Raw genomic sequence first — 8,794 nt, forward strand, 5'->3', positions numbered from 1 at the left:
ATGCAGGTTTTATAAATGATTTACAAAATAGACACAAGTACGTGAAACTACATTCTATGGTTGAATTATCGAAATCGAATATGCCCCTTTTTATTAAGTCTGGTAATCTAAGAATTAGGGAACAGACACCCTAATTGACGCGAATCCTAAAGATAGATCTATTGAGCCTAACAAACCCCATCCAAAGTACCGGATGCTTTAGTACTTCGAAATTTATATCATATCCGAAGGGTGTCCCGGAATGATGGGGATATTCTTATATATGCATCTTGTTAATGTCGGTTACCAGGTGTTCACCATATGAATGATTTTTGTCTCTATGTATGGGATGTGTATTGAAATATGAAATCTTGTGGTCTATTATTATGATTTGATATATATAGGTTAAACCTATAACTCACCAACATTTTTGTTGACGTTTTAAGCATGTTTATTCTCAGGTGATTATTAAGAGCTTCCGCTGTCGCATACTTAAATAAGAACGAGATTTGGAGTCCATGCTTGTATGATATTGTGTAAAAACTGCATTCAAGAAACTTATTTTGTTGTAACATATTTGTATTGTAAACCATTATGTAATGGTCGTGTGTAAACAGGATATTTTAGATTATCATTATTTGATAATCTACGTAAAGCTTTTTAAACCTTTATCTATGAAATAAAGGTTATGGTTTGTTTTAAAAATGAATGCAGTCTTTGAAAAACGTCTCATATAGAGGTCAAAACCTCGCAACAAAATCAATTAATATGGAACGTTTTTAATCAATAAGAACGGGACATTTCAGTTGGTATCCGAGCGTTGGTCTTAGAGAACCAGAATTTTGCATTAGTGTGTCTTATCGAGTTTGTTAGGATGCATTAGTGAGTCTGGACTTCGACCGTGTTTACTTGAAAAATGATTGCTTAACAAATTTTGTTGGAAACTATATATTTTTAACATGTGAATATTATGTGATATATTAATCTCTTAACGCGTTTGATATTATGTGATAGATTTCTACCTCTAGAACAAGTCCCATTGACTCACCTAATAATAATGAAGAGTCAAATGTAAATTGGAATGATTCGTGGACTGATTCACAAGTTCCCGAAGAGGAACCGGAAGAAGAGTCGGAACCGGAAGAAGAATCGGAACCGGAAGAAGAATCGGAACCGGATGAAGAAATAGAACCGGTGGGGGGAAATAATAAAAAGGTTAAGTAAAAGAAAATCCTCAACCAACCGACCAAGGTTAATTATGGTCAATGGTGTTTCCGCCAAGGAAGCAAAATATTGTGAGGATTACCAATTCTCCGAGGAATCGGATTCCGACGAGAATTTCGATGATGTTATAGAAATTACCCCAACTGAATTTAAAAAGGCAAAAGAAAATAATAAGGGAAAGGGCATAAAAATAGAGAAATCTAATTCCAACCCCGATGAACTTTATATGTATCGTCAACCCCCGAAGCCCTTAAGTTGTAACAATGACCCGGGAACCTCTAAACCACTAGGTTTTTCTAAACCAATGTGGAAAACGACGGCTCGTATTAGGGGAACATCATATATCCCTAGAAACTTGGCAAAATGAACCAAAACCGAAGAAGAAGAAACGAGCGAGTCGGAATAAGATAGTTGTATTCGTGTGGTGTAATATATGTAATATAGTGTGCTTATGCTTTATGATATATGTAAAAATTGCTTGTAGTAATAAGTAATTTTTTTTTTATGAATCTAACTCTTGTCTATTTTACAGTTTAAAAACACAAAATGGATAGACAACCCAATATTTTAAGAGACCTACCCGGAGACATGATTGATGAAATCTTGTCTAGAGTCGGTCAGAATTCCTCGGCACAACTATTTAAGGCGAAATCAGTTTGTAAGACATTCGAAGAACATTCCAAGAATGTCTTGGTTTATAAGAGACTTTCGTTTGAAATATGGGGAATATCACATTGGGAAACCCATAAGTTACGATGTGTTTACTTTGACGCATATATTGCGGGGAACCCAAATGCTATTTTACGCAACGGATTAAGAAATTATTTTGACTCAATGTATCCGAATATAGGACTTCATGATTTAGAAAAAGTGGCTAACATGCAACATAAAGAAGCATGCTATGCTTACGGGTTAGTAATGTTCGCTTCTCATCAAAGTGAGAAAAAGAACATCGGGCTACAACTATTAAACAAAACGTTCCCACAAGTGACGGAGTCGGTAATTGAGGTAAGAAATGAGGTTTTTAGGTTATTACGAGACGGTTGGTCATTACGTAACCCTCATCCCTTTGAAGACGTTACAACACGCTGTCTTATCAACGGCCATAACGGTTATGTTCCACAAGACCAAGGATGGGAAGTAGTCCTAGTAAAACCAGAATGCATGACTTGTTTCTGGACGTATGAATTACGTGTCTTTATTGCCTTTGCTGAACGACTTGTGTACTAGCTAGAATTATCTTCACAACCATCTTGTATCAAATTTATTGTGTGCTATATTTCATGCTATATGTAAAATAAGCGGTATTGTAAGTTTGTAAAATATTGTGTAAAAGTTTGAACGCGAAATATTATTATAATTAGTTTTTCATATAGAATTGTAGTAGTTGAATTGTATATTAGCTACTAAGTATGAACTTAACAGGTAGGTACTACCCGAATTTAAACTTATAAAACGCTAATATGAAGAAAAAGCTTTTATAAATGAGTTCATATTATGCTACGAGATACTATTGACTACTCTTAATATTCTGTATGAGTAACTTGTTTCATTTGACTATTTTGAAGGAAATGGAACCAACTACTCGACACACCTTGAATATGAGCGAAGAGGAATTTCGTGCCTTTCTTGCTTCAAACATAGCCGCAGTACAGGCTGCGCTACATACAAACAATAACCTTGGATCTAGCAGTACAGGAAATCGTGTAGGATGCACCTACAAAGAATTCACTGCCTGCAAACCTTTGGAATTTGATGGAACCGAAGGACCGATCGGATTGAAACGGTGGACCGAGAAGGTCGAATCGGTGTTTGCCATAAGTAAGTGTACTGAAGAGGACAAAGTGAAGTACGCTACGCATACCTTCACAGGTTCTGCGTTAACATGGTGGAATACCTATCTAGAGCAAGTGGGACAAGATGATGCGTACGCACTACAGTGGTCAGCATTCAAGCACTTGATGAACGAGAAGTACCGTCCCAGAACCGAGGTCAATAAGCTCAAGACAGAACTTAGAGGGTTACGAACCCAAGGATTTGATATTACCACGTACGAAAGACGATTCACAGAATTGTGCCTATTGTGTCCGGGAGCATTCGAAGATGAGGAAGAGAAGATCGACGCATTTGTGAAAGGATTACCGGAAAGAATCCAAGAAGATATAAGTTCACACGAGCCCGCCTCCATACAACAGGCATGTAGAATGGCTCACAAACTAGTGAACCATATTGAAGAAAGAATTAAAGAACAGACTGCTGAAGAGGCCAATGTGAAGCAAGTCAAAAGAAAGTGGGAGGAAAATGGTGATAAGAATCACCAATACAACAACAACAACAATTACAACAATAATCGCAACAATTATCCCAACAATCGCAACATCAATCGCAACTACAACAAACGGCCCAACAACAACAACAACAACAACAACAACAACAACAACAGCAACTACAACAATTATCCCAACAACAATAATAACCGCAACAACAACAACAATCAGAAGTAACTATGCCAAAGGTGTGAAAAGTATCACTCGGAGTTCTGCACCAAATTTTGCAACAAGTGTAAAAGAAATGGTCATAGCGCGGCGAAGTGTGAGGTCTACGGACCAGGGGTTAATAGAACGAAAGGAACAAATGGTGTCGGAACGAGTAATGGCGGAGCAAGTAGTGTCGGAGCAAGTTATGCCAATGTAGTTTGTGGAAAATCGGGCCACATTATTAGAAATTGCCCGAATCAGGAGAACACGAATGGACAAGGCCGCGGAAGAGTTTTCAATATTAATGCAGCAGAGGCACAGGAAGACCCGGAGCTTGTTACGGGTACGTTTCTTATTGACAATAAATCTGCTTACATTTTATTTTATTCGGGTGCAGATAGAAGCTATATGAGTAAAGATTTTTGTGCTAAATTAAGTTGTCCATTGACGCCGTTGGATAGTAAATTTTTACTCGAATTAGCAAACGGTAAATTAATTTCAGCAGATAATATATGCCGGAATCGAGAAATTAAACTGGATAGCGAAATATTTAAGATTGATTTGATACCAGTAGAGTTAGGGAGTTTTGATGTGATAATCGGTATGGATTGGCTGAAGAAGGTGAAAGCAGAGATCGTATGTTATAAAAATGCAATTCGCATTGTACGAGAAGAAGGAGAACCCTTAATGGTGTACGGAGAAAAGGGCAACATGAAGCTACATCTTATTAGTAATTTGAAGGCACAAAAACTAATAAGAAAAGGTTGCTATGCTGTTCTAGTACACGTCGAGAAAGTACAAACTGAAGAAAAGAGCATCAATGATGTTCCCGTCGCAAAAGAATTTTCCGATGTATTTCCGAAAGAATTACCGGGACTACCTCCACATCGATCTATTGAATTTCAAATAGATCTTGTACCAGGAGCTGCATCAATAGCTCGTGCTCCTTACAGACTCGCACCCAGCGAGATGAAAGAACTGCAAAGCCAATTACAAGAACTTTTAGAGCTTGGTTTCATTCGACCAAGCACATCACTGTGGGGAGCTCCTGTTTTGTTTGTCAAGAAGAAAGATGGTACATTCAGGTTGTGTATCGACTACCGAGAGTTGAACAAACTTACCATCAAGAACCGCTACCCACTACCGAGAATCGACGACTTATTTGATCAACTACAAGGCTCGTCTGTTTATTCAAAGATTAACTTACGTTCCGGGTATCATCAAATGCGGGTGAAAGAAGATGATATTCCAAAGACTGCTTTCAGAACACGTTACGGTCATTACGAGTTTATGGTCATGCCGTTTGGTTTAACTAATGCACCAGCTGTGTTCATGGACCTTATGAACCGAGTGTGTGGACCATACCTTGACAAGTTTGTCATTGTTTTCATTGATGACATACTTATTTACTCAAAGAATGACCATGAACACGGTGAACATTTGAGAAAGGTGTTAGAAGTATTGAGGAAGGAAGAATTGTACGCTAAGTTTTCAAAGTGTGCATTTTGGTTGGAAGAAGTTCAATTCCTCGGTCACATAGTGAACAAAGAAGGTATCCAGGTGGACCCGACAAAGATCGAAACCGTTGAAAAGTGGGAAACCCCAAAAACTCCGAAACACATACGCCAGTTTTTAGGACTAGCTGGTTACTACAGAAGGTTCATCCAAGACTTTTCCAGAATAGCAAAACCCTTGACTGCATTAACGCATAAAGGGAAGAAATTTGAATGGAATGATGAACAAGAGAAAGCGTTTCAGTTATTGAAGAAAAAGCTAACTACGGCACCTATATTGTCATTGCCTGAAGGGAATGATGATTTTGTGATTTATTGTGACGCATCAAAGCAAGGTATCGGTTGTGTATTAATGCAACGAACGAAGGTGATTGCTTATGCGTCTAGACAATTGAAGATTCACGAATAAAATTATACGACGCATAATTTGGAATTAGGCGCGGTTGTTTTTGCATTAAAGACTTGGAGGCACTACTTATATGGGGTCAAAAGTATTATATATACCGACCACAAAAGTCTTCAACACATATTTAATCAGAAACAACTGAATATGAGGCAACGTAGGTGGATTGAATTATTGAATGATTACAACTTTGAGATTCGTTACCACCCGGGGAAGGCAAATGTGGTAGCCAATGCCTTGAGCAGGAAGGACAGAGAACCCATTCGAGTAAAATCTATGAATATAATGATTCATAATAACCTTACTACTCAAATAAAGGAGGCGCAACAAGGAGTTTTAAAAAAGAGAAATTTAAAGGATGAAATACCCAAAGGATCGGAGAAGCATCTTAATATTCGGGAAGACGGAACCCGGTATAAGGCTGAAAGGATTTGGGTACCAAAATTTGGAGATATGAGAGAAATGGTACTTAGAGAAGCTCATAAAACCAGATACTCAATACATCCTGGAATGGGGAAGATGTACAAGGATCTCAAGAAACATTTTTGGTGGCCAGGTATGAAAGACGATATTGCTAAATATGTAGGAGAATGTTTGACGTGTTCTAAGGTCAAAGCTGAGCATCAGAAACCATCAGGTCTACTTCAACAACCCGAAATCCCGGAATGGAAATGGGAAAACATTACCATGGATTTCATCACTAAATTGCCAAGGACTGCAAGTGGTTTTGATACTATTTGGGTAATAGTTGATCGTCTCACCAAATCAGCACACTTCCTGCCAATAAGAGAAGATGACAAGATGGAGAAGTTAGCACGACTGTATTTGAAGGAAGTCGTCTCCAGACATGGAATACCAATCTCTATTATCTCTGATAGGGATGGCAGATTTATTTCAAGATTCTGGCAGACATTACAGCAAGCATTAGGAACTCGTCTAGACATGAGTACTACCTATCATCCACAAACTGATGGACAGAGCGAAAGGACGATACAAACGCTTGAAGACATGCTACGAGCATGTGTTATTGATTTCGGAAACAGTTGGGATCGACATCTACCGTTAGCAGAATTTTCCTACAACAACAGCTACCATTCAAGCATTGAGATGGCGCCATTTGAAGCACTTTATGGTAGAAAGTGCAGGTCTCTGATTTGTTGGAGTGGAGTGGGGGATAGACAGATTACGGGTCCGGAGATAATACAAGAAACTACTGAGAAAATCATCCAAATTCAACAAAGATTGAAAACCGCCCAGAGTCGACAAAAGAGCTACGCGGACAGTAAAAGAAAAGATATAGAGTTTGAAATTGGAGAAATGGTCATGCTTAAGGTTTCACCTTGGAAAGGCATTGTTCAATTTGGTAAACGGGGGAAACTAAATCCAAGGTACATTGGACCATTCAAGATTATAGATCGTGTCGGACCAGTAGCTTACCAACTGGAGCTACCTCAACAACTCGCGGCTGTACATAACACTTTTCACGTCTCGAAATTGAAGAAATGTTTTGCTAAAGAAGATCTCACTATTCCGTTAGATGAAATCCAAATCAACAAAAAACTTCAATTCATCGAAGAACCCGTCGAAATAATGGATCGTGAGGTTAAAAGACTTAAGCAAAATAAGATACCAATTGTTAAGGTTCAATGGAATGCTCGTAGAGGACCCGAGTTCACCTGGGAGTGTGAAGATCAGATGAAGAAGAAATACCCGCATCTATTTCCAGAAGATTCGTCAACACCTTCAACAGCTTAAAATTTCGGGACGAAATTTATTTAACGGGTAGGTACTGTAGTGACCCGAACTTTTCCATGTTTATATATATTAATTGAGATTTATATTTACATGATTAAATGTTTCCAACATGTTAAGCAATCAAACTTGTTAAGACTTGATTAATTGAAATATGTTTCATATAGACAATTGACCACCCAAGTTGACCGGTGATTCACGAACGTTAAAACTTGTAAAAACTATATGATGACTTATATATGGATATATATATAGTTAACATGATACTATGATAAGTAAACATATCATTAAGTATATTAATAATGAACTACATATGTAAAAACAAGACTACTAACTTAATGATTTTTAAACGAGACATATATGTAACGATTATCGTTGTAAAGACATTTAATGTATATATATCATATTAAGAGATATTCATACATGATAATATCATGATAATATAATAATTTAAAATCTCATTTGATATTATAAACATTGGGTTAACAACATTTAACAAGATCGTTAACCTAAAGGTTTCAAAACAACACTTACATGTAACGACTAACGATGACTTAACGACTCAGTTAAAATGTATATACATGTAGTATTTTAATATGTATTTATACACTTTTGAAAGACTTCAATACACTTATCAAAATACTTCTACTTAACAAAAATGCTTACAATTACATCCTCGTTCAGTTTCATCAACAATTCTACTCGTATGCACCCGTATTCGTACTCGTACAATACACAGCTTTTAGACGTATGTACTATTGGTATATACACTCCAATGATCAGCTCTTAGCAGCCCATGTGAGTCACCTAACACATGTGGGAACCATCATTTGGCAACTAGCATGAAATATCTCATAAAATTACAAAAATATGAGTAATCATTCATGACTTATTTACATGAAAACAAAATTACATATCCTTTATATCTAATTCATACACCAACGACCAAAAACACCTACAAACACTTTCATTCTTCAATTTTCTTCATCTAATTGATCTCTCTCAAGTTCTATCTTCAAGTTCTAAGTGTTCTTCATAAATTCTACAAGTTCTAGTTACATAAAATCAAGAATACTTTCAAGTTTGCTAGCTCACTTCCAATCTTGTAAGGTGATCATCCAATCTCAAGAAATATTTGTTTCTTATAGTAGGTTATCATTCTAATACAAGGTAATAATCATATTCAAACTTTGGTTCAATTTCTATAACTATAACAATCTTATTTCAAGTGATGATCTTACTTGAACTTGTTTTCGTGTCATGATTCTGCTTCAAGAACTTCGAGCCATCCAAGGATCCGTTGAAGCTAGATCCATTTTTCTCTTTTCCAGTAGGTTTATCCAATTAATTTAAGGTAGTAATGATGTTCATAACATCATTCGATTCATACATATAAAGCTATCTTATTCGAAGGTTTAAACTTGTAATCACTAGAACATAGTTTA

The sequence above is a fragment of the Rutidosis leptorrhynchoides genome, chromosome 1 (assembly GCF_046630445.1).
Source record: "Rutidosis leptorrhynchoides isolate AG116_Rl617_1_P2 chromosome 1, CSIRO_AGI_Rlap_v1, whole genome shotgun sequence".
Classification (NCBI taxonomy): domain Eukaryota; kingdom Viridiplantae; phylum Streptophyta; class Magnoliopsida; order Asterales; family Asteraceae; genus Rutidosis; species Rutidosis leptorrhynchoides.